Source organism: Ambystoma mexicanum, chromosome 11 (genome assembly GCF_040938575.1).
Source record: "Ambystoma mexicanum isolate Mex_15411 chromosome 11, UKY_AmexF1_1, whole genome shotgun sequence".
In the NCBI taxonomy this organism is placed as follows: Eukaryota; Metazoa; Chordata; class Amphibia; order Caudata; family Ambystomatidae; genus Ambystoma; species Ambystoma mexicanum.
In genome coordinates, this window is record NC_090934.1 from 379,563,405 (window position 1) to 379,589,194 (window position 25,790).

General features: G+C 50.4%; 1 protein-coding gene across 3 annotated transcripts in view; it reads right to left on the reverse strand.

Annotated features, from left to right (window-relative positions):
- The window catches only part of FNBP4 (formin binding protein 4), a 573,393-nt gene that overhangs the window by 312,846 nt on the left and 234,757 nt on the right, over nt 1–25,790 (reverse strand). The window lies entirely within an intron of this gene.

Sequence of the window (25,790 nt, forward strand, 5' to 3'; positions counted from 1 at the left end):
TAATACACCATGATTCTACTTAGACACTTAAGGAGAATTCTCAGAAATGTGCCAATTCCCTCTACCTTAGAGACCCCCAGGCAACTTTGCTGGATTTTGAGGACTTGGTTGTTTTTACCTTGACAGAGCGAGTCCCTTTTTCCCACTCCCTCGTGTATTTTAATGTGATTTCTGAGCTTTGTGATTCTTTTGTTTATGGAGCCTGACAAACTCCATAGGCATCTTTTACATTGTGGCACACAGCACCTTTAGTGCAGTGACATAGGGAAGTGTTAGATTTCCCCAAGGTGTAAATAGCTTCTCTGGGAAAAACTACTTTTCCCAGAGCAGTAAAGTGAAATTGACTTTACTTACATTTGTAACTTTCTAGACCCAGCACACACTATCTTACAATAGGGTGTTCTAGGGGTTATTTAGTATCCACTTTGTCTAACTTATGTAACATTTTTAAGTTATCCTTTCCTCACTGAGTGGCTGTTGGCAGCGGTTTCGTTTTTTTAGGGCGGGCTGGGTTCGCCGCTACAGTAAAGCACCCAAGGGTGCCATTTTTGTCAAAATGGCCCTGTCTTTTTTTCACCATTTCTTTGTGTAAAGGTCCTTCTGGAGATTTACTCTGCGCGCCAAAACACGTTTGGTGCCCTAGTTCGTACGCCTTTGGCAGGCTTCAGGGCTGAAGACCACCTCTGGTGCCGGAGTTTCTGGGGTGGGCAGGAAGTGAGGGCGGTGCCCAAAAACTCCCAGTGCTTAGTCACCTAGGAGACCCAAATGCACTCTGGTGTGATTGGCTGGCTGACTGTCCGGCAAGGACAGCCACCCCGCTGGATGACTGACAGCCAGGCTGGAATGAAAGGGAGAAAACAGTTTAAAAGGCGAGTCTCTTGGGCTGGAAAGCAGAGTCGACCAGTGGAATGAAAGAACCGAAGACGAGCTGAAGAGGACGGCTGCTGCAACTCCTGGACTGTTGGTTTGCCCGGTGAAGCCCTGCTGCAGGTCCGAAGTTAATCTCAACAGAGAAATCCCTTCAAAGGTGAATTCTTCCTTTGAGTTGGTGGGACCAATCAACTCATAAGCCACCTGGATACCATTCTCTGAGCTGGTTAGGATTAACCAGGGGGAAGGACACCAGCTTGAACCGAAGATATTCCATTTTGCCAGCATGTCTGACCAGTCCAGTGCAGGAGTCCCCCCGACGTCCTCCCTCTTGTCCCCATGACTGAGGCTCAGGAACAGCGAGATCTGCAGGAACTGCCAGGAACCAAAGTCTTCAAATGCAGCTTTTCTCCATATTAAGGTACTGTGTCAACCCGATTGAGAGAAATTACCTCACAGTGAAAGTTTGTGAAACTTTTCCAACTTGCAGGCCTGATCAGTTTGTGACCCAACATATGATTATTTGTGGTAAAAACTACTTCTGAGAACTTTGGCAAAGACTTTTCTGTTTACTACAAGAACTGCTCATCCCTACCCAAGGCACTAGCCCATTCACTTTGGCCTAGGCATATTGAACCAAATCAAGTCCTCTAGTGAGCTGAAACTATTTGCACTGCATAAGAAAGTATTTGTGGTCTATTTTATTAACTTGTGCCTTTTTACTCCCATTTAAAGTAACAAATGCCATTTTGCTCCTATTTCAGGGGAGCCTAATTTACTCAGAAACATATTGGTTTGGTATTGAAGTTTATGATATTAAGCTGCTCCTTCTAGTGAATATTTTCTAAAGGACTAATAAATGAATAAGTGTTTTACCAAGAAACCGTGAGTAAACGTGTCTACTTGAACCACTGTGATAGCAAGACCTATGTGTAACATCCTTTTACTGCTCACATTCCCTCTTGAGATAGGCCTGGCTGCTCAGCTCGCTACCAAAAACTCTGTAGTACAGACTTCTACCAAAGGTTGGTTTTGCTTACACCTGTAGTCCTAATTGTATGTGGTGGTCCCAGAGGGTACTGCATGTAATTCTGCCCAACAGCCTGCAGTACACGAGTTAGAAGTGTGAGTGAGCAGCCAGGCTTATCTCAAGAAGGGTAAATGTGAGCTGTAGGTCTGGAATTCGCAAAAAGAATTAAGTAACACTTAACTCAAGATTTCAGCTGTAGTTATTGAACATCAGTTTTTAAATAAGCGTTCATTCAAAAGGGCAAGATGTACTTTAAAATACTTTTCCAGAATCAGGACAAGTTAGTAGATACTCTTTAGAGATGCTTTTTACACATTTCCTACACCCGGAGGCGACTTCATTCCCAATGACAATAATGGCATTTATATATCACTATTTATACTTTGCATATTCTGAGGCTGCAGAAGGGAAAGGTTAAAGGAAAGCAAAAGGTTAGAACAGGTTCTCAGTATAATTAATCTTCCAATGAGATTAAGACAAGCCGTTCCCAGCAATAACAGTCTAAAACAAGTTACCGCCTCGGAGGGACATAACTATCAAAGTCAATGGACTAGAAGAGTCTGCAGGGACCCAGGACATCCAATGTCAAATGGAACAGTCTATGAAGCTGAGGCATTTCTTTGCAGAAAGTTAGAGAGTTTTGTATTAATCACTTGTAGTGTCACAATCTGTTATACTTGTGAAAAGCAGAGTTGGAAACAACTCTAGAAAAAGTAGCCAATGCAAATCTTAACTGAGAAGAGCAGACCTAAAGGCACCGAGGTAAGAACCCCAAGTCTAAACTGTACCTCTGGATTGAAGAAGCGTGGCCCAGCTCCATTCCATCCTGTTGCAGCGATGCAAATCCTGGGTCTCAGTCATGGGGACAAGAGGGAGGACGCCTGGAGGACTCCTGTGGCACCAATTTGTATGTTGTCAGCAGCTACTGGCTCTTTTCGGATCAGAAGCATTTGCGGTTTCAGCATACGGTAAAGCACACCACCGCGGATCTCGGATACCGGTTGGGATACCTTCACTCCTTGGTCCTACACTCTGGCGGGGGGACGCAAGTTCTAGTCAATGGACTAGAGTTCTGGTCGTCCTGCTTCTAGAGGGTCTTTAGGAGACTCCTGGAGCTTCTGGACAGATTGCAGACGTTGCACTCAACTACAGATTTCTCGACACCAGGCACTCGGTTCTTGCAGCAGCGAAGTAGTACAGCCAATCAGGGAAGATGGTCCAGTGGAGATTGCCTCTGGGTTAGTTGGTCCCACTAACCCAAAGAAAAAAAAAAAAGTTATCCCTTCCGAAGCTTCTCTCAATTATTATACAAAGGCGTTTGAGCACAGCAGCAGGGCTTCTCCGGGCAATTCAAAGGTCCAGGAAGATGCAGCAAGCATTGTTCACAGTTTCTTCACTGGGTTGTTCTTCCCAGTGGTTGACTCTGCCTTCAGTCCTAAAACGCACGCCTTTTAAGAAGGTTTCTCTCATTAATGCACAGCATAGGCTGTCGCTCAAACAGCAGGGTGGCTGTCCTGAAAGGACACCCAGCCAGCCAATCAGGACTGGTAGCATTCATACACTCCTAGAGACAAAGAACAGGGGAGTTTTGGGAACCTCCCTCACACCCTGCCTTTCCAGAAACACTGGAGCCAGAGGTGGGTTTCAGGACTGAAGCCTGCCAAAGCTAAAACAATCAAAGATCTCAAACCTGGCTTGCTGCACAGAGTAAAACCAAAGAAGGATCTCAAAAACAGAAAATGGCAAGTAAAAAAAAAAAATAAATAAAAAGACGGGCCATTTTGACAAAATGGTCACCTATTGATATTTTGTTTTTATCACGCTCATACACAAGTATTTCAAACTGTGACGAGGCAAGGGAGGGGAACAAGGGAGAACAAAAACAATGATCTTACTCGGCCTGTGACATTGAGAACGTGCAAGTGCAGGGGAGAGGAAAATGCAGGGGGAAAAGTAAAAAGTGCTGAGCAAAGGAAAAATAATGATGATTCAGCCTGCAGTTTAAACGCACAAAGGTAGGAAAATTAAAACCACTGCCACCAGCCATTTAAAGTAGGGAGGGTAACCTAAAAATGCTACACAAGAATGAAGGATAAGGGGCTACTAGGTAACCCCCTTTCCGCCCCAGCACTCCACATAGGATGGGGTGTACTGAACCTACGAAGAGAAAAATTAAGTAAAGTCAATTTCACTTTACTATTCTTGGGAACAGTAGTTCACACAAGAGGAGAAATCTAAAGGATTTCTCTGACACTGCACTAAAGGTGCTGTGCGTCACCCTACAAAGGAAACGCAAACGCATAATCCAAATCAGGTCAAAACATAGTGAGAAAAAGCTCACTCACTCCAGGGTTCAATTTAAAAAGTCCTAAAGTCTAGCAATAGAGTTGAGGGTCTCGAAGGTTGAAGGGAATTAGCACAGAAATGAGAATTCTCCACAACACATGTGCCTCCCCCCCCCCCCGAAGACTAAGTGACAGGAGGATTTAATCCACTCCTGTATATGTCCTAATCCAGTCCGTCATGCTTTCTGGAGAGACCATCAGCATTTTGATGATAACACCCTGACCTGTGTTCTATGGTTAAGTCAAACACTTGGAGGCTGATTGACCACTAACAATTTTGGATTTCCCCCCTTCATCTGCATTAAGCATCTGAAGGGTTGGTGGTCTGTCTGAATAACCATACAAGTATAGCCTAAATGTCTTCAGAGACAACACAATGGCAAAACATTCATGTTCAATAGTTGCCCACCTTATCTCAGTGCTCGTTTCCTACTGATGAAGCAGATAGGGTGTTACCTGCCTTTCTCATCCAGTTGGCTCAAAACGGCACCTATCCCTGCATTAGAAGCATCTGTTAGTACAACGAAAGATTGGTTGTAGCCAGGAGCTCCCAAGACTGGAGCTTGACAAAGGGCCTTCTTAAGTCCTTGAAAAGCCTTCGTGCACTCCTCATTCCACCCGACCTTCTTGGGGAATTTGGGCGAGGCAATGCCATTCAAAGGAGAAGCTTTGGTCCCATAGTTCTCTATGAAGTTCCTGTAATACACAGTGAGACCTGTGAAGACTCTCACTTGGTTCTGAAAAGATGGGGTGGCCCAGTCTTTTACAGCTTGATCCTTGCTAGACAAGGGCCTTATTTCACCTCCTCCTACCTAATGAACACTTTACTTTGACCAATTTTACATTTACTAGCCTTTATGGTCAGATGGGCCTGTTCAAGAGTCTGCAAAACATATCCTATGTGGTGAAGGTGCTCATCCCAAGTGGGGCTGAACAGTGCAATGTCATCCAAGTATGCCATGCAGAACTCCTCTAACCCAATCAGAACTTGATTCACCATCCTCCGAAATGTAGCAGGTGCACTTCAGTCCAAAGGGCATTACCTTAAACTGGTAGAGGCTTCCTGGAGTGGGAAATTCCATGTTCTCCCTGACATAGTCCGTCAGCACCATCTGCCAACGGCCTGAGGCCAGGTCAAATGTACTGAGTAACTTGGCTGAAGCAAGTTTGCCCGCCAGCTCATCTCTCCTGGGTAAAGGATGGGCATCAGCCGTGGTGACTGCAATAAGAGCTCTATAATCCACAAAGAATCTCAACTCTTTAGTTCCAGATTTTGGCACTAGTAACACTGGACTAGCCCATGTAATGGTAGATGGCTCAATAACCCCAAGATCAAGCATCTTCTTAAACTCTTTCTTTATGTGGGATTTTACATGGTCTGACAACCTGTAACCCCTGCTTTAAAGGGAGACTATAACCAGTGAGAATATGTTGAGCCCAAGGTGTCAAGACTGGTGTTAATGAAAACAGGGAGGCAAACTGATTTAACAGAGCTTTTCACTCCTCCTGTTGTCGCAGAGTCAGATGTGAAGAGAGTTTTACTCCTTCAATCTTCGTATATGAAGTTTGTCCCCTGAGGAAGTCAGGTAGAGGTTCACTCTCCTCCTGATCAGAGTCTAAAAGTGAAGATCCTAGTTCTGGTCTGGAAACAAGCCTTTAGACGGTTAGTGTGATAGTCCCTAGGGGCCTCCCTGGGAATGTCCAAGTCCATTAAATAATTGACCTCTCCAGGTTTGCCAACAACCCTGAAGGGTCCAATCCATTTGTCCTGCAAGGCCCTTCACCTTGTAGGTACCATAACTAGAACAAGCTGGTCTGGAGTAAGCTTCAGCATGTTGGCCTTCTGGTCATGCCAATGGTTGACCAGAGCCAGACCTGCTTTCAAGTTATCAGACTCTTCTGTCATCATTAGTGCCATTTGTTAGGAAGAAATCCATGCAGTACCCTTTGGGGCCACTACACACAATTGGGACTACAGGTGTTTTGTCTAATCAACCTTTGGTATAAGTCTGTACCATACAGTTTTTGATAGCGAGATGAGCAGCCAGGCTTTTCTCAAGAGTGAATGTGAGCAGCGCAAGTAGTTACACAGAGTACCATGAATCACAGTGGTTCAAGTACACCTAAACTCATGGTTTCCTGAAAAAACAATTACACAATCATTTATATTATATATCAATACACTTCAATAAAAAACTCCAAGATTTAGAGATAGTTTGAGCTCCCCTGAATTAGGAGCAAAATGGCAGTTCAGTTACTTAGAAGTGAGCAAAAGGGACAAAAGTAAATAGAATAGATAACTTACTTAAACAGTGCAAATAGGTTCAGTTCACCAGGGGAGTTCAATTCAAGGCAATAGTCCAGGCCAAAGTCAATGGGTTAGTGTTCTGGATAGGAGAGAGCAGTTCTGGTATCAAACGGTAAAATCTTTGCAAAAGTTCTCAGAAGTAGTTTAGGCAAAAAAGAATGATTTGTTGGGTCACAAGCCGATTAGGCCTGTAAGTTGGTAAAATTTTCACAAACTTTCACCGCGAGAGGGGGGGGGGGGGGGTCTCAATCTAGTTGGCACAGTACCTTAGTATGTGTTACTCACCACACCAAGATTCAGAGGACTGAAGTGGTGTAACTCTCAGATCAACCAGTCTCAACCTCAGCTACCCTGATTAATAAGTTGGTTGGAATAGCAGAGCAGATACAGAGTCTAAAAGAACAATGCAAAGGACAATAAGAAACTAACTACTGCGTTAACGAATCCCCTTGAACCCCTAGGGAATGCACCACTGACCTGGAAGGAGATGATTGAGGAGCCAAGAGGGAAATCCAGTTCCAAGGACACGACAGGAGAAAATAAACAGGAAGGTTAGTTAGGGAGGACACACCCGTACGGCACGAAGGACGCACTAGATACGGGTTGGTGCAGGTAACTGGAAAGCGTCCTGAACTGCACTTGCAAAAAATACAAATCCAGCACAACGTCCAAGGAGGGTAATTCCTTCACAGCAGGAGTAGTCTTTATCCAAGAAGCCAAATCACAGGAAGTTATGACAATGAAAATACACTACTGAAAGCAACTAGTGTCAGATGATTGTTTTAATGTAGCCCTTGTGGAAGGAACCAAAAAGCTACAAAGAATAGGAAAACGACTTCTAACAGCCGTCGGCAATCCAGGAAACGTTCTGAGTCGTAACTGCTTGTAGAACCAAAATCAGCTGGGCAATCCGTGAACAGTCCAAAGTGGAAGGCAAGGTCGAAAACCAGGAATTCTAAGCTGGAAGGTTTGAGGAAGGAATTAGCTCGAGGGCTAAACATGTAAGAGTACGTGTAGACTACAATTAGCAGCACCGAGCACCGAGCGGAACCGGATTAAGAAGGCAAAGGGCGGGGCATTGGTGTACACGTAGTGCGTAATGCACGTGTCAGCTGACGCGGACGATACTGATAGCGACGTCCACACAGTCTCCATGGAAACCGATAACGCTGCCACAGCGATGTCCTTCCCCGGACGATGTAAGCCGGTATAACTGCCGAGGGAGGCTGGCGAGAACCAAGCTGTCGGAGCGTAACAGTATGAAGGAACAAATGCAGCTGAAGTAGTTTCCCGCCAGTTCCTGCAGGTCTCACTGTTCCTAAGCCTCAGTCGTGGGGAAAAGAGGGAGGACGTCGGGGGACTCCTGCACTGCACGGGATTGTCGAAAAAGCAAACAAGATTGAGTCACTTCAGTAGCTGTAGATTCAAACACACAAGCTAGAATCCGTCTCCATGGTTAATCCTAACCAGCCTTGAGAATGGTGTCTGGGTGGCTTATGAGTTGATTGGTCCCACCAACTCAAAGGAAGAAGTCGTCCTTGAAGGGGCATCTGTCGAGAGGAACTTTGCAATTCAGACCTGCAGCAGGGCTTCACCTGGCAAGCCAACGGTCCAGGAGTTGCAGCAGCCGTTCTCTTCCAGCTTTTCTTTGGTTCCTTCGTTCCAGAGGTTGACTGCTTTTTAGTCCAAGAGACTCTCCTTTTAAACAGTTTTCTCCTTTTCATTCCAGCTTAGCTGCCACTCACCCAGCATGGGGGCTGTCTTTGCCGGACAGTCAGCCAGCCAATCACGCCAGAGTGCATTTGGGTCTCCTAGGAGACTAAGCACATGGAGTTTTGGGCACCTCCCTCACACCCCAGACACTCCGACGCCAGAGCCGGTCTTATGTCCTGAAGCCCGCCAAAGGCATACGAACAAAGGGATCAAACCTGGTTTGGCACGCAGAGGCAAACACTAAAAGGACCTTTCCAAAAATAAACTGCGAAAAAAAGAAGACTGGGACCAGTTTGAACAAAGGGACTTAAGGTGCCATCTTGAAAAACATGGCTCCCGTGACTTTTTAGCTACTAGTGTTCACAGTCGGAACCACTGCCACCTGCCTTTTCAACAGGAAAGGGTAGCATTTGATTGCTAAATGCGTAGACATAGGGGATACTATGTAAGCCCTCCAGCATTACATTGTAAGATGGTGTGTGCTGGGTCTAGGATTTTGGAAAGACTAGTAAAGTCAATTTCAATTTACATCCTCTGGGAAACAGTAGTTTATCCCAGAGAAGGTATCTACACCTTTTAGACATTCCCTGTGTCACTGCACTCGGGGTGCAGTGTAACTCACATGAAAAGATGATTCCTATGGAGTTATCTAAAACTCTATAATCAAAGAGCACAAGTGAAAAACACTCATAATACGTGAAAGAGTGGGGGAAAAAAGGCTCACACTCTTTCCAGTTAAAAAAAAATCAAGTCCTCAAAATCCAGCAAAGTTGCTAAGGGTCTCTAAGGTGAAGGGAATTAGCACATTTAGGAGAATTCTCCCAAACACCGACCAGTGCTGGAAATAAGTGAGGAAATGGAATAAAGTAGGAGTCTCATATTTAGTACGCTCGGAGATTAGTAGCATTTAGTGCCTATCCTGTTCTAGAACTCTTGTGGAGGTAGGCCCAGGAGGGGCAAGGGTGAGGAGTGTTGAGTGGGGGAAAGAAAAACTCAAGGTTGCGTAAAAGGGGAGTAAGGGGTATAGGATTAGGGCATGTAGGTTTATTTTAGAGTGTTTATGTCCTTTGTTTGATGTGGTCGATGTCATTGTTGGTTTTTTCTGTGGAAATGTTTACTTTTTCATGTTCTTTGTGACTGTTAGGGAGACTTCTCATTCTATGGCTAATTTCCCTTACTTAGTGAGTCCCTGAGCAGCTTTACTGGATCTCTGGAGTTATTTCCTTCCACTTGGTAAGAGTGTGAGCTTTTCCCCCCACTCTTACACCTATTTTGCTACGTGTCTTACCGGTTTAAGATTGTGAGCGCTGAAGTACACCACTTCAGTAGCCCCCTTCTTTGTGTGCGTCACCCAGCACCTTCAGTGCAGTGACACAAGTTTGTCGTTCAGACTTCCCAACGACTCCATTTCTGAGTTGACTATTGTCCCCCAGAAAAGGGTAAAGTTACCATTAACTTTACTTAGTCAAAATTAACCACAGATCCAGTACACCCCATCTTACATGGAGTACTGGAAGGGTTAACTCAACTCTTTATCTGTACCTCCTAAAGCATTGTTTCACTCTTAACATTTAGATATGGCTAGTGGCAGTGGTATCTACCCTAAACTTCTACCGCGGTTATCTTCTGTAACCGTGGTAATATTGTAGGCTCTTTGTTAGCCTCAAACTTAAACCCGCTTGACCACATCCTTTTTCGTTTGGCTCCGGTGCGGTTTATTAGCAATTTTTTTTTTGTTAAACTCCTTGTGTTTTACTTTGCACGGCAAACTAGGTTTGCCTTCTTTGTTCACTGTCTTTTAGCGGGCTTCTACCTAGAAGCCCTCCTCAAGGTGCCTAGGTGTCTAGCTGGGCGAATGTGAGGGAGGGGTGTAGTCACCCCCTGCAGAGGGTATCCTAGGAAACCCAAGTCGTACTTTGTCATGATTGACCAAGGTGGTTGCCCGGGCTAGACAACCCCCCCCTGCTGAGTGATTGACAGCCAGGCTGTGTGAATGGGGGTTTTCACATAAAAGGCAGGTCTCTTGGGCTGGAAGTCAGTTGCCACTGGAACTACAAGGAACCGACGAGAAGTGGAGGAGAGGTCGACTGCTGCAACTACCCTGTACCGGTGAAGCCCTGCTGCAGTCCTGAGCTATCTACCCTTCAACGACTAAGAGGCGATCCAGTCCGGAGTGGTCTTCCCTTGAGCCTGGTAAGGGATTACCAGCTCATTTTCTTCAGCCAGAGGTCGCCTTCGTGATCGAAATTGCTGCACACTGCTGTAGTGGTCCGGATAGCCACCTGAAGACCCTCTCCTGTTTTTAAGGAGAGCACCTTTTATTCATTGTCGCTGCTGCCGGCTTCAGCCCTGTGAGGTGCGGACCCCCTCATCGTGCTGAAGCTGCAGGAAAGCGTGGGTCTGCGGGAAACAAACAGGAACAACTGCCGTGGCATCAGCTTCATTATTTGAGAAAGGTCGGTCAAGTGGCACAGCGAGTAGAGCGCTCGCTTTGACATCTGTGCAGAGCTTGCTAACGCAAGTTCGAATCCCGGCAGGGCCAAACTCCTTTCATACTTCCGAGGTCGATCAATGAGCACCACACACCATGGGTAATAAGCAGCGCTTAGATACCTGAGGGTTTGTAGCGCTATATAAATGCGAAATTATTATTAATGTGTCCTGTTTGAGGAATTTTGGGTGAAATCCTTTCTGTGTCCGGCAGGGAGAATTTTTCTTGCAATGTCTCGAACATCGCTAGGTTGTCCTCATGCACATCTCCGACATTGGAGACACCGCGTTGGGTCCACTCGGGCCATCTTGGCAGCTTTCGTACTTCAGGGAGGTTGCAGTTGTTCCACAACGGTTGGGCCATAGTTATTTTCCCTCCCCAGCCCAAGTATCAAAGCGCTTCCTTCCAAACTCTCATTATGTGGGACGCCATATGTCTGGTTTCGGAGGTCGGTCCAGGTCCCTGTAGAGGAGCTCTATTGGTTTCATCGTGGTGTTACAGTGGAGGCCCCTGATGTGTGGTAGGCCCCTGTCGCCATGAAGCATATCATTCACCACTTCCATTTGGCCGGCCCAATAGTATGATTGCAGTCTGGGCAGCCCAATCCCCCCCCCTTCCCAGATGGACCTCTGAAGCGTGGCAAGCGCGATCCTCGGGTGTCCACCCTTCCAGAGCAGTTTTCGGAGGATGCATTCAATTTTGTGGAATTCCTGGTGGTGAATGTACAAAGGTGCGTTTTGCAGGATGTATAGGAACTTGGGAAGGGCAATCATTTTGAACAGCACTGCCCTTCCCAGCAGCGTCAGCGGCAAGGAGATCCAGTGGCGAGTGTCATCCGCAAATCTTGTTATCAAGGGAGAGAGGTGCAGTGTTGTGTACTCCGTCGTGACACGTACACCCAAGTATTTGAACTGCTCCTTCTTGATCTGGTAGGGGCCCGGCGCTAGATCCTCCACCGGGGTGCCCCCTTATAGGGAAAAGAATGGATTTGGACCAGTTCACGCGTAATCCGCAAAATACCTCGTATTGCCTCAGTAATTGAACAACCTTGGGGCACGATGCATTTGGGTCCTTCAAGTAGATGAGTAGGTCATCCGCGTAAAGAGATATTCTGTCTTCCCAGCTCTCGGACCATCGTAAGCCCTCCCAGGTTTGAGTGTTTCGCAGCAGGATCGCCAGGGGTTCGATGGCAATGGCGAAGATCATAGCCGATAATGGGCAGCACTGCCTTGTTCCTCTTCCGAGCCTGAAGGGTTCCGATCTCCAACCGTTGACCCTGGTCCTAGCAATCGGTGCTTCATACAGCAGTCGCACCCAACTCATGAAGGTTTCGTCGAAGCCCATGTGGCGCATTATGGTCCAGACGGCTTCCCATCTCACCGTGTCGAAGGCCTTTTCAAAATCAATTGCTAACAGGGCTAGTGGCCCCTGTATGCTGTTGGCTCTTTCCAGCGCTGAAAATAGCCTGCGGAGGTTCATGCGAGTTGATCTTTGTGGCATGAAGCCGCATTGGTCCGGGTGTATCAGGGTGGGAATTACCTTTTGTAATCGGTCTGCTAACAGTTTTGCAAGTATTTTGGTCTCAGAGTTAATGAGTGAAATGGGCCTGTATGAGCTGCATCTCTCTGATTTGGGTATCACTACTATTGTCACTACTATTGTTGCTTCTCGCAGATCTGGGGGGGGGGGGGGGAGGATGCCCTTTTCTCGTGCATGGAGGTACATTTGCCGCAGTCGGGGCGCTACCACATTAGTGCCTACCTTATGCCATATCTCCACCGGGAAGCCATTTGGGCAGGGGTCTTGCCGGATTGTAGACCGGAGATGGCACCCAAGATCTCATCCTCTGTGATCTCCCACTCCAGCTGCTGCCGTTGCGCCTCATTTAAGGCAGGGGTGTCGATGTGATCCATGACCGTGGCGTCCATCGGAGTTGTGGGTTCACTGTATAACTCAGCATAGTATTCCGCAAAGCCTTGGGTTATTTCCTGATCTGTTGCTCCTGTATTCAATCCTTTGGCTTCGAGCCTCTGGACATGGTTGCGTCCCCGCTCCTTCCTTTCCAGCCACGCCAGCATCTTGCCTGCCTTATCGCCTGTGTCGTAGATCCTTGCTCTCATCGCAGTGTGTGCCTGTCTGGCATTATCCATTGCGATGCTTTGCAATCTTTTTTGTGCTAGCAGCAGTGCCCGGTTAGTGGCTGGCGTATTTTCATTTATGTGGTCCTCTTCTGCCTGTTTGACTTGAGTCTCTGCTTCAAGGGTCTTGCTCAAGTGCTGCCTCTTTTGGGCCGCTGTCCACGATATTAACTCGCCTCTTAGGACCGTTTTATAGGCTTCCCACAGCGTTTCAGGGTTTGTTCGTGCCTGTGTGTTCTGCTCGAAATAGTTGTTAGTAGTTTCTTGCAGTTTGTCAACCAGCTCAGGGTCTCCCAAATGATAGCTGTTTAGGCGCCAGCACGGCGGAGGGGTCTTCCGGGATGTCGTGACTAACATTTCAATCGGAGAGTGATCGGAGATGCCTCTAGGCAGTATGTTTATTTCCCATGCTCTGTAAAGGTCGGTTGCGGGGGTGAAGAAGTAATCCAATCTGGAGAGCAAGGCATGTGCCCCCAAATGGAAGGAGTACGCTCTAGTGTCTGGGTGGAGTTCTCTCCACACGTCGCAAAGGCCGAGTGCGTTGGCGAACGTGGCCAATCTGGTGGGGATGTTGGGATTCCTGTTGCGTATGTGTGATCTATCCAGGGTAACATTCATGACTTCGTTAAAATCGCCACCTAGTATCATGCAGTTGGAGGTATCATTAGCTATTAGTGGGGTAATGTCGGCGAGTAGTGGTTCTAGGAGGGTTGGTGGTGCATAGATTGCTATTAGTGCCACGGATTTTCCCCACAACTCACCCGTCACATATATGTACCTGCCGCCTGTATCATGTGTCACTGTGTAAAGTTGGAGGGGTAGATTTATGTGCGCCAGGATCATGACGCCTCTTGAGCCCATCGTGAAGCCCGAGTGGAATGCTAGCTTGTAATTCGTACGTCTGAATAGGGTACATTCTGTGCAAGGTGCGTCTCAGATAGGAACACTATATCTGCTCCCCGTCTATTCAGGAATTGGCGCACCAAGCGACGCTTGATGGCATTGCCCAGTCCATTTACGTTCCAAGACATGAGCTTTAGTGTTCTGAGGGCGTCCGCCTTACTATTGTCATCTGCCATGTGCACAAGTATTAGTCTTGGCCCTCATAGCCTCCGGTGGCGATTTACGCCTGTTGGAGCCATGCCCATGGGGTCCTAACATCCATTCCAGCCACATGCCCCTATGCGTTCGATTGGTCCCTGTTGAAGCTGTCCTTAACAAACCCTTAACCCCCCACCCCATACTCCTCCCAACTAGAAGCATCGGTCGCCCAAACAACGGAACTATGGTGTCAACCGGACACTTAACATGCACTAAACTGAATGTCAGGTGAAAGTAATCGTCCCCTGGATGGGTGGGGCCTAAGGGGAGGGCGTTACTTCTCTAAAGGTGGTCCCTACGGGGAGTTACCAGTGTGCAACACCTGGGGTTTATTGCACTTTCCTTCTACTGTAGGGCTCGGGGCTCCCCGCGGCCGCTACAGGTGGGTGTATGCTGCCTATTGTTACATGTCTGTGTGTGCTGTAGGTAGGATCTATTGCCTGATTTGGGTATCGTAGTGTGGGCTGGGAGTATTGGCAGGCATTGTATGGAGGCGGGGGGGGGGGGGGGAGAGGGGTTCATCCCCCCAGGTCTTCCAGCAGGTCCTGCGCTGGTCGTCGTCGGGGTCCCCGCTGTTGGTCTGGCTGAGGTCTGTGGTTTCTCCCCCTGTTTTCGCGGGGGGTCGACCAGTTCCCATCTATATTCTGCTCTGCCCAGCGCCACGCTTCTCCGGGGTCACTGAAATGGACTGTTGTCCCATTGTGGTATATCTTGAGTTGTGCGGGGAAGAGCAATCCGTACTTAACTCCCATCGTATGCAGTTGTCTTTTCAGGGGATCGAAAAGTTGTCTTGCTCTTTGGACGTCCCGTGTATAATCTGGGAAGAAGGTGATTTTGGAGCCATTGAACGTGACAGTTCCTTTGGCACGTGCATGTTGCAGTAGGGCGTCACGCTCTCTGTAGTTTAAGAATCTCGCTATTACAGTTATTGGGGGGGGGCCCAGGTGGTGGCCTGTTCGTGGGTACTCTGTGCGCCCTCTCTATGGAGAAGAACTTGGCGAAGGAGTCGGGCTCGTACAGGTCAGAGAGCCATTGTTCTAGAAATAGTTCCATGCAGGAGCCCTCCGCCTTTTCGGGTATAACGAGGATGCGCACATTGTTGCGTCTGGATCTACCCTCTCCCTCTTCCACTCTGTCCTCCAACACCTTCAGCTTGGCTGTCACATTATGGAGCTGTTGTTGCATGCTGCTCACCCTGTCTTCCGTGGTGGATATGCGCTGCTCCGCCTCTCCCGTGCGTGCTGTTAGTTTTTGCAGGTCATGCCGGAGGAGGGAACCATCCATACCTATACCGTCCATTTTTTGCTCCATGGACGAGCGAGAGTCCGCTATGGCGGCCATGATGTCTTTCAGCGAGATTCCCTGGTCCGTTTCCATCTCCTCCGGTGCTAGCAGGTGGTGTTCAGTGGGCTGGGGAGGGGGAATGGTGTACTGGTCCATTCTGCTCTGTGTAGGAAGCCTCCTCGGTTTCTCCTTTCCAATAGTGTCACGTTGAGTATTTAGCGTTTCGTTGCGTTGTCCACCCTTTGATAGATGTTGCACTACGAATTTGCACGCACGGGAGCTGCAGTTTTAGGCTTCGACATAACAGGTTCAATCTGTCCCTCAAAGGCAGGCCAGTGTGCCCGAATGTCGGGGGGAGGTCCTGCAGATAAGTGCGGTGTCCTGTCCCACTGAGGCCGCCACTAATTCTGCCGATGTTAGGCGCTCTCATTCAAAATGTCATTTGCGCTTCGTGAGCTGTTGTGTTTGGCTTGGCGTCACCCCTCCATGAGTGCTTTGGGCCCAGGTCTCCAGGCGGCCTTCTTCCGAGCCCTTCAGCCACCCGCTGCTGGGCCGCGGTTCGCTCCTGTACCAGGGTGTCTCTTCCACAGCAGGGATACAGGCTCCTGCTCCCGCCCGCGGGTCCGCGTGTGTGTCGCTGAGTAGTTCCTCTTCGGCCCCCGTTTTTCTCTGGGCCGCCTCACCAGCCGCCGTTGTTGCCAGGGGTAGCTCCTCCTCGGCCCTGGCCTCTCTCTGGGCCGCCTCGCCAGCCGCCGTTGTTGCCAGGGGTAGTTCCTCCTCGGCCCCGGCTTCTCTCTGGGCCACCTCGCCAACCGCCGTTGATAGGGGTTTGGGCCCGCACAGGGGGGGGGGGGGGGTGGGGGGCTGGGGGCGGGCTGGGTTGATGGGGCAGCCTACCTCGCCTTGGTCAGCCCCCCTGGCTTCCCAGCCGGCACCGTTCCAGATCTCTGTTCCCTCCGGGGTTACCAGGAGGTAGATGCAGGCGTAGGGAGATCCGGACTCCGCTCCCCGGTGACTCCTTCGCAATGCCTGCTGTACGCGAAATGCACGGCCTGGTTCGCACTCTCCACCGGCCACGAATAGCTTGTCTGCCACGGGCTGGATTCCTGGATTTTCCCTCAGCACGGCCACATTTCATACTCTCAGCGCGTACATTCAAGCCCGCCCGCGGCCATTTTAGAGACGGGCCGGGCTCCGCACGCCAGCAAGTTTCACTCGGACGTCTACAGCAGATCGCACTGCGGTTTCTTCCGATCTTCGGTCCGGGAGTGCCCAAGGGTGTTCTCTTGGGCATGGAGATGTTTCCAGCTTGCGTAGTGTGCAAAAATAAGGCTTTTTACAGGATATTGTAGTGCAGCCGCGGGACCCGAGCAGACATGAGTCTACCTCATCCCGCGGTTAGCCACGCCCCCCCCCCCCACCTCTTGATTCAGGATCTCCAGATGGTCCGGTGAAAGGCACTGTAAGCGCGGTGGTCTGAATTGTGGCAAATTTCACGCAGTACCTGTGGGTGACCGCCTTCATCACCCACTGGTCTGAAGTTTTCCCTCCCATGCCATGAGGAAAGATGTTAAGCGCCCCCCGACCGGGGTGACATGGGAGGGGACCTGATGGTCATTTCTGACCGGAGGCTGCGGCTCCTCTAGGATTGGTACCTCTAACCCTGTGTCGCTAACCCCTTGGAGGGTAGTATGCGGGGCTTCCTGATGTTTGTCCGGTATTGACGTTTCCCGTGCCATAGTTCTGACTTGCACGGGACAGCCCTCGAAAGGACCGCAGAGAGTTATTTCCTCTCGGGGGGGGGGGGGGGGAGGGGTCTGAGTGATTTGTTGCAGAGACTTAAGAGTCTCATGCTCTTTTTTGGCTGTTTCTAGGGCCTCAGCAACCGCCTTTCCGAAGAGGTTAGCTTCTTCAATCGGTTTACTGATGAGCGAGGCCTGTGTTTCGGCCTTAAACGCTGAGGTACGCAGCCAAGCGTGCCTTTTGAGTAAGTTTCCTTGGGCCAGAGACCTGCCTGCTGTTTCAGCCGTGTCCAAAGTGTTCATTACATTCTGCTTCACCTGCCTTCGGCCACAATAGAGAGAAGCTTGGACTTGACGGGTTCTGGGACCTCCTGGAGGCCTTCCTGAAGTAGGGTTCCAGTGAGCGTCTGCATAACTCGCCAGTAGCGTAGTATTCGCTATACGCGTGGTATATGCGGCAGCCAAGGTGACTTGCTTGCCTAAGGCATACAGCCTCTTGGATTCCCTATCCGGAGGAGCCTCACCCGTGGCACGGGGTACTCCTGCCCATTTCCGGGTGGTAGTCACTACCAGAGAATCGGGGGTGGCGTGCCCTTTAATGTATTGTGGGTCCAAAGGAGCTGGCCGAAATAACTTTTCAACTCTTGGGTTTATTGCCCGGGTTTGAGCTGGTGACACAAGGGAGGGAGTCAATCATCTCTTAAAAGAATTGAGGGGAATGGCCTGGCTATAGGGAGGTTTTGCCTTAAGAGTATCCTCTACAAAGTCCTGCTCAGGCACTGCCTCTTGAGTAGAGATTTGAAAATGCTCAGCTGCCTTCTTTAACATGGTATTGAAGGCCATCTGGTTGTCTACAGGTGAGGCCTGGCGAGCCGGGATGGACGGAGGGGAATCCAGGCACAAAACATCAGTGTCCTGCTCTTGATTGGGAAGCGTCCATGGGTCCGTCCCCACTTGCTGCGTATCTTCCCAATTGTCCGTGGCATCCGCCTGGTCCTCATTCTGTAGAAACGAGGTTCCTTCATCTTCACTGTAAATGTCCCTATTAGTGTCCATCTGGACGATGTCTTCATGCTGGACGGGGACAGAAGGCTGATCTTCTTGGAAAGGTACAGCAGATTGAAGATTAAGCTCCCCACTAGATCTTTTCGGGGAAGGACACTCAGAAAAACAAATTCTTTCAAGACGGTCCATCACCCTTCAAATTTCTCCTTTGTCAATTAGAGGACACAGAAGGGCCTACGGGTGGGAAGGGTTGTCTTGCGCCCTTCGGCGCCGAAAACTGTCTCTCAGGGTGTTGCAAAGAGGCTCTTGACTGGCCTCATAGGTATCATGAGAATCGGGGCGCCATGGCGCATTCAAAGATTTGTCCGCGGCCTACTCCATGTTTTTCGGCGGAACAGGAATAAGCCCAACCGCCGAAGTAATTCTCTCGATGATGTCTTCGATTATCACCTAATCAGCGTGAGATAGTGGTTCTGAAGGTCTATCGGTAGATGTATTGGCTTCTGCAGTGTTAGAGGGCCTAGCTGATTTTTGGGCCTACCGCGGCCTTCGGGACCGCTGTAGCATCGGATTTCCGTGCTTCGGTGTGAATCTGATTTAGGGGTAGCGCCCTTGTTTTTCGAATGCCCAGTTGCAAGACGCTGCTGCGGATGCAGGGAAGGCTTTGGATCTGTACGATCCGAGGAATCCACTGAAATTTTGAACGGCCCTGCTGGCGCCTTCACCTTTTTCGACGTACCTATGGAAATAGGTGAAGGGGTTGTGTGCTTAGTGAAATGCGATTGTACGCCTTTGTCGCCGGGTGTTGTCCCTGAAGCGAGACCAGAGTCCGGTTTTAAAAGGTCGGGGACGGGCGTGGCGGATCTAGAAGAGTCTGCCTCGAAGTCTATCACATCTGCAATGGATATTTGGTCATCGTATGTACGCCTGTCATTTTCGGCAGGTGTGGCGGTGGGGGAAGGGGGCTCCATACGCGGCCCACCGCTTTACACAGCGCTCCTCAACTCTTTAAGTGCCAAGGACGAGGTATCTCGTCCTTGGAAGTGCACACGCAGTGCCAAGGACGAGATAGCTCGTCCTTTTCGGCACCTTGTTTTGAGCGATCCCTGCAAAGCAGGGATCGCTCAAAACTGTAATCCAACCCCCGGGCTATGTGAGGGGGAGGTCCCCCCTCACTGCCAGGGGGCTGGATTACCTTCAGTTTCTGGTCGGCGTGCGTAACGCACGTTGGCGTGAAACGTAAAGTAATTCCACTGCAGCAGCCATTTTCGCCTGCTGCGTTGGAGAGAGAAGGTGAGTGCCCTTCTTGTTCCGCCTCGATCTCCGGCTGTATTTCAAGCCGGAAATCGAGGTGGGTATCGTTGGAAAGGGGAGATCTTCCCCTTTCCAACGATACCCATTGTGTGGCTTTGCTGACCGCGGATCGGGCGCAGGGCGCCTCGATCCGCGGGCAGCAACGTCACAGATCAAACGAAGATCCTTTTGTGACACGTGGGGGAGGGGGGGCTGCTTACTAGGTAAGCGGCCCCCTTCCCCCATGGCCCCAAAGCATGGGGCCACAGCGCCAGGGACCCCTGGGGGCGGATCACTGCCCCCAGCGGTGGGGGAAAAAAAAAAAGTCGAGGGAAGGAGGGAGGTGGGAGGGGGGAGGGGGTTTTGGGCCCTGGGGCCCACTGGGCCACCAGGGATTGACCTAAAAGTGGTGTCCCTGGAAAGGGGACTTTCTCCCCTTTCCAGGAACACCACTCATATGCCGCATTGCTGGTCACGGATCAGCGCAGAGCGCTGATCCGTGACCAGCAACCCACTGAACCACCATGGATCTGTTTGTGAGTTGGGGGGGAGGGGGGCTGCTTCAGGTAAGCAGCCCTCTTCCCCCCCCCCGTCCCCCAAAGCATGGGGACACATGAAAATGAACCCTGGGGGCAGATAGCTGACCATCTGCCCCCATGGAAATATATAAAAGAAAAAATAATCTGAGGGATGGGGGGAGGTGGGAGGGGGTTTGGGGTCCTGGGGCCCACTAGGCCACCAGGGATTGAGCAAAAAGTGGTGTCCCTGGAAAGGGGACTTTCTCCCCTTTCCAAAGACACCACATATGAGGCATTGCTGGTCACGGATCGGCGCAGAGCGCTCGATCCGTGACCAGAAACCCACTAGACCACCATGGATCACTTTGTGAGGTGGGGGGCGGAGGGGGCTGCTTCAAGTAAGCAGCCCTCTCCCCCCTCCCGACCACAAAGCATGGGGGCACGTGCATGTGAACCCTGGGGCAGATGGCTGACCATCTGCCCCAAGGGAATGTAAAATAAAAAAAAAATGAAATGATGGGAAACGCGGGTGGGGGCCACTAGCCACCATGGATTTTTTACTGAATGAAAGGGGGGGGTGCCCCCCCAACCGAAGTAGAAAGGGGGCACCCCTTGTAACCCTCCCTGGGGGCAGATATCTGTTCCTAGGAAGGGGCATCTGACCCCAGGGAGGGATGCATGAGGTGGGCCCCCCCCTATCTGCCCCCAGGGAGGGTTGCATGAGGTGGGGGCCTTCCATTTGGGGTGGGGGGAGGGGGGGTTGAGGGCCACCCCCCGTTGCGGTACATCATGCGCTGCCAATTTAGGGTGGCCCTCAGCCCCCCCCCTAAAAAGCAGCCTGTGATTTTGTATTTTTTTTTGTTTACCCAACTTTGCTTGGTGCAGATGGCCACATTAGTGTGGCTATCTGCCCCCAGGGTGCCCAAACCCTACTGCCCCATCTATTGGGGGTCCTGCCCCACCTTTTGGGGTGGCCCTCTCCCTCTCACCCCAAATGGAGGTGGGGTGTACCTCAGGCAGCCGTTTGGAGGAGGCCCAGGGAGGCCTGCATGAGGTGTCCCCCAGCCATTGGGGGTGGGGTGGGGGGCACCCCAAAAGGTGGGGCAGGACCCCCAATAGATGGGGCAGTAAGGTTTGGGCACCCTGGGGGCAGATAGCCACACTAATGGGCCCATCTGCACCAAGCCAAGTTGGGTAAACAAAAAAAAATATACAAAATCACAGGCTGCTTTTTAGGGGGGGGGGCTGAGGGCCACCCTAAATTGGCAGCGCATTATGTACCGCAACGGGGGGTGGCCCTCAACCCCCCCACCCCAAATGGAGGGCCCCACCTCATGCAACCCTCCCTGGGGTCAGATGCCCCTTCCTAGGAGCAGATATCTGCCCCCAGGGAGGGTTGCATGAGGTGGGGCCCTCCATTTGGGGTGGGGGGGGGGTTGAGGGCCACCCCCCGTTGCGGTACATCATGCGCTGCCAATTTAGGGTGGCCCTCAGCCCCCCCCTAAAAAGCAGCCTGTGATTTTGTATATTTTTTTTTTGTTTACCCAACTTGGCTTGGTGCAGATGGGCCCATTAGTGTGGCTATCTGCCCCCAGGGTGCCCAAACCCTACTGCCCCATCTATTGGGGGTCCTGCCCCACCTTTTGGGGTGGCCCTCTCCCCCCTCACCCCAAATGGAGGTGGGGTGTACCTCACGCAGCCGTTTGGAGGAGGCCCAGGGAGGCCTGCATGAGGTGTGTCCCCCAGCCATTTGGGGTGAGGGGGGAGAGGGCCCCCAAAAATGGTGGGTCAGTAAGGTTTGGGCACCCCGGCGCCAGATTGGCACACCAATGTGACCCTCTGCACCAAGGGGAGTTGGGTTACCAAAGGAAACAAATGAAAATGGTGGAACGCTTTTTAGGGCGGGCGGTGGGGCACCCCAAAGGGTCAGGGAATTTTCTAATGGGATAGGGCGTTGACCACCTCCCCCCCACCCGCAATGGAGTGGGTGCCAAGTCATGCAGCCCTTCCTGGGACCAGATATCTGCTCCTAGGAACGGACGCCTGAGCCCAGGGAGGAGTGCAGGACAACCCCCCCCCCCTATCTGCCCCCGGGGAGGGCTACATTTTGCTGGTGTGACCGTAGGTAACATGTTTTGTTTACAGCTTTTTCTACCCGAGCAGCTGCAACGTTATGTGAGTACTGTTTTTTATTATTCTATGGTTAGGGCCCACTGTCAGTGGGGTGGGTGAGACTGGGGCTGGATTGTTGGTGGTGTGGGTGGGTTTGGGTGGGAATGGCCCGTCTGGGCAGATCACCTCCAACTGTCCTGGAGTTGCGGCTGGGCTGCATTACAGCTTTTCCCTTCGGGGAGGTATTGGCACACTGCCGAGACTCCTCGGTGGGGAGAAGCTGTAACGCAGGGCAGCCAGGGCTCCAGCAAAGTCGGCGGTAATATCCCTGGCCTTGGGCACCCTTCTCCCATGTGGGTCTTTGCTGGTGGTTCTGGGTATTACATTCTGGGCCGATTTGCGTAAGTCAGACCTCTGTGGATTCCCACGGGTGTCCTCTTTTGGGAAATGCATGGGGTTCCCTGTTTCCCTTGCTGGCTGCGACACCCTAGGCCCAAATCTGTAGGTTGCCCACATGAACAAAATGGGCAGTGGCGAATGGCTTGGGGTTCCCAGTCGGTTACCCTTTTCCTTTTGCGCCCCCGGTAGGTGCACCCACACATGTGAGGTACCGTTTTCATCGGGACACCTGTGGGGACACGGGAAGGTAGGCCACGTGTTGTTGGCGGTGTGTTTCGGTGGGTGGCCAGAGCGAAATGTCTGAGAATTGTCTTCATTTCCGGCCAATTTCAGAGACATTTTCCTGTGTCCACTCACCGAAACACGTCGCCAACAGCAGATGTCATACCTTCTTGTGTTCCCACAGGTGTCCCGACGAAAAAGGTACCTCGCATGTGTGGGTGCACCTACCGGGGGCGCAAAAGGAAAAGGGTAACCCGCTGGTAACCCCAAGCCTTTCGCCACAGCACAATTTGTTCATGTGGGCAACCTACAGATTTGGGCCTAGGGTGTCCAAGCCAGCAAGGAAAACGGGGAACCCCATGCATTTCCCAAAAGAGGACACCCGTGAGAAAGCACAGAGGTCTGATTTGCGCGAAGCGGGCCAGAATTTATTACCCAGAACCCCAGACAAAGTGAACATTGTGTTTTTTCCCCACCAAATATCACACTTTGTCGGGGATTGTGGCTAATAAAAACTGGGGCAATTTGCGCAAGGCAGACCTCTGGATTCCCACGGGTGTCCTCTTTTGGGAAATGCATGGGGTTCCCTGTTTCCCTTGCTGGCTGCGACACCCTAGGCCCAAATCTGTAGGTTGCCCACATGAACAAAATGGGCAGTGGCGAATGGCTTGGGGTTCCTAGTCGGTTACCCTTTTCCGCCCCCGGTAGGTGCACCCACACATGTGCGGTACCGTTTTCATCGGGACACCTGTGGGAACGCGGGACGGTAGGCAATGTGTTGTTGGGGGCGTGTTTCGATGGGTGCGTCGAGCGAAATGTGCGGAAAAAGCGTTTTTTCCCCACATTTCGGAGTTTGCAGGGGTGCCTGGGTAATAAATTCTGGGGCGATTTGGGCATATCATACCTCTGCGGATTCCCACGGGTGTCCTCTTTTTGGAAATGCATAGGGTTCCCTGTTTTCCTTGGTGGCTTGGACACCCGAGGCCCATATCTGTATGATGTGAGTGTGACACATTTCCGGTGTGAAAACAGACTTGGGGTTACTTGTGTTTTAGGCTTTCCCCTTGGCGGCCAGGTAGGTGCACCCACACATGTGAGGTACCGTTTTCATCGGGACACCTGTGGGAACGCGTGACGGTAGGCCATGTGTTGTTGGTGGCGTGTTTCGATGGGTGAGCTGAGCGAAATGTGCGGAAATTGCGTATTTTTTCCCACATTTCGGACTTTGCGGGGGTGTCTGGGTAATAAATCCTGGGGCGATTTGGGCATATCATACCTCTGCGGATTCCCTCTTTTTGGAAATGCATGGGGTTCCCTGTTTTCCTCGGTGGCTTGGACACCCGAGGCCCATATCTGTACGTTGTGCCGGTTGGCAGAATGTCTGAGATTTCCCTCGGAAAACAGACTTGGGGTTACTTGTGTTTTAGGCTTTCCCCTTGTCGGCCAGGTAGGTGAACCCACACATGTGGGGTACCGTTTTCATCGGGACACCTGTGGGAACACGGGACGGTAGGCCATGTGTTGTGTTTGTGTGGTTTTCATAACGTTTTGACCCATTTTCTGGAGCCCTTTGTCTCACAACCCTTTCTTTTCCCAAATGTGACCTACATTTAGTCGCTGCTTTAGCCACCATACACTTTTGTAACCTGCACAAGTCACCTACCCTTGAAAAGGTCTGCCTGTGCTCTTTCAAAAAATGTATGGCTGCCGTTCCTCACCACATTGGTTTTCCCAATTTACACATGCTATGTGCGTCTGGTCAGGCCGTGAGCGTAAAACTCCTGTGTACCATGGCTCAGTGTTTGGCTTGTGGTATTGCTTGTTTTGTACAAACACTACAAAAATGGTATGCTCTCCTAACTGCAAGAGTCGGGGGAATGTAGCGCAGCATTGCTTTTCTCAAAATTCATAGAAGCCATTGCCGTACCAAGCCAACCATGTCCAACACATACCTTTTTTTTTTGTCATTTTCCCGCTTTTCCCCCATTCGATGGCAGTTTCCCCTACCTAGTTGTTGCCTGACCTATGCAAATCACCCCTTCCTAAACTTGGAATTTTGTCTACTTTTCAGAAATATATGCCTTTCTGTCCTCCAATTTGGCTTTCCTGCCCTTTTCTTCCATTCCGTCCATGCATGTCCAATTGGCAAAATTGGCAAAAATCGCCTACCTCTCACAAAACGGTTGATAACCCCATCAAAATATTTTTTTTCCATTTCCACTCAACCTGTTCCTGAAAGCCAACACATTGGGGAACACAGCACAGCAAACCATTTGTTCCTAGCTCTTACAAGGAAAAAACCACAGGCTTCTTTGTACATCATTTTATTGGCATTTTTTGATAAAACCCAAAATTTTCGCACATTTTCCTTATTTTCTCTCACCCCCTACAGCAACCTGGGATTCCTGGGTGGCGTTACGACCGCCTACATGTGGGAAAAAAAGGAGCCAAATGTGGCCGAGATATCTCATGTAATGAAAAAGTTACAAGCCATTGAATGGCCACATACCAAAATCACCAAAAAAGGCTCTGGCACTGGGGAGAAATACCCATGGCACTTAAAGGGTTAAGGGTCTTAGGCCAAAGGAGTTTACAAGCCACACAACGCTTCTCGTTGTGATCTCAGGGGAGACAGGCGTTGCACGTCCTGTGTTCATCCTTCCAAGGATATCTGACCCTACACGTCGGCCAGAACCTAAAAAGGAGTCCTTTCCATAGTAAAAGGGGAAGATGACCAGACCTAAATGGTAAAGAGGGGGAAAGAGGAAAAGACATACCGAAAACATGGCCACCCTGACCCCACACTCCCTACTGTAAAGGTCGGCCAGAGGGCCCGACCACATGGAAGCTCCGGCCGCCGGATCTTAGGCGCTGAAATCTACTGCTGTAGACAAATCCCCTGCAGTCTACGTCAGAGTTGTTCTTGGCATCGAAGTAACTGAACAGGGAATAACCGACAATTCCGTTTAAGATAAACAATGTCTCTTATGTTAGAGCTCTGCTATAGGGCGACCAGTTATCAGGGTGGTAAAAAACAATCTGAGGGACCTCGGCGAGTGAGGGATTTTGGGTACACTAAATGTCACGATAGGGATAGTGTTACAGACACGCCTATGCCGACGTCCCTTTTCTGTCCCCGAAAGACAAGATACAATACTCTGCGGTTACCACTGGATGTCAGACCATATGCACAGCATGTGATTCTAAACAGATTAACAA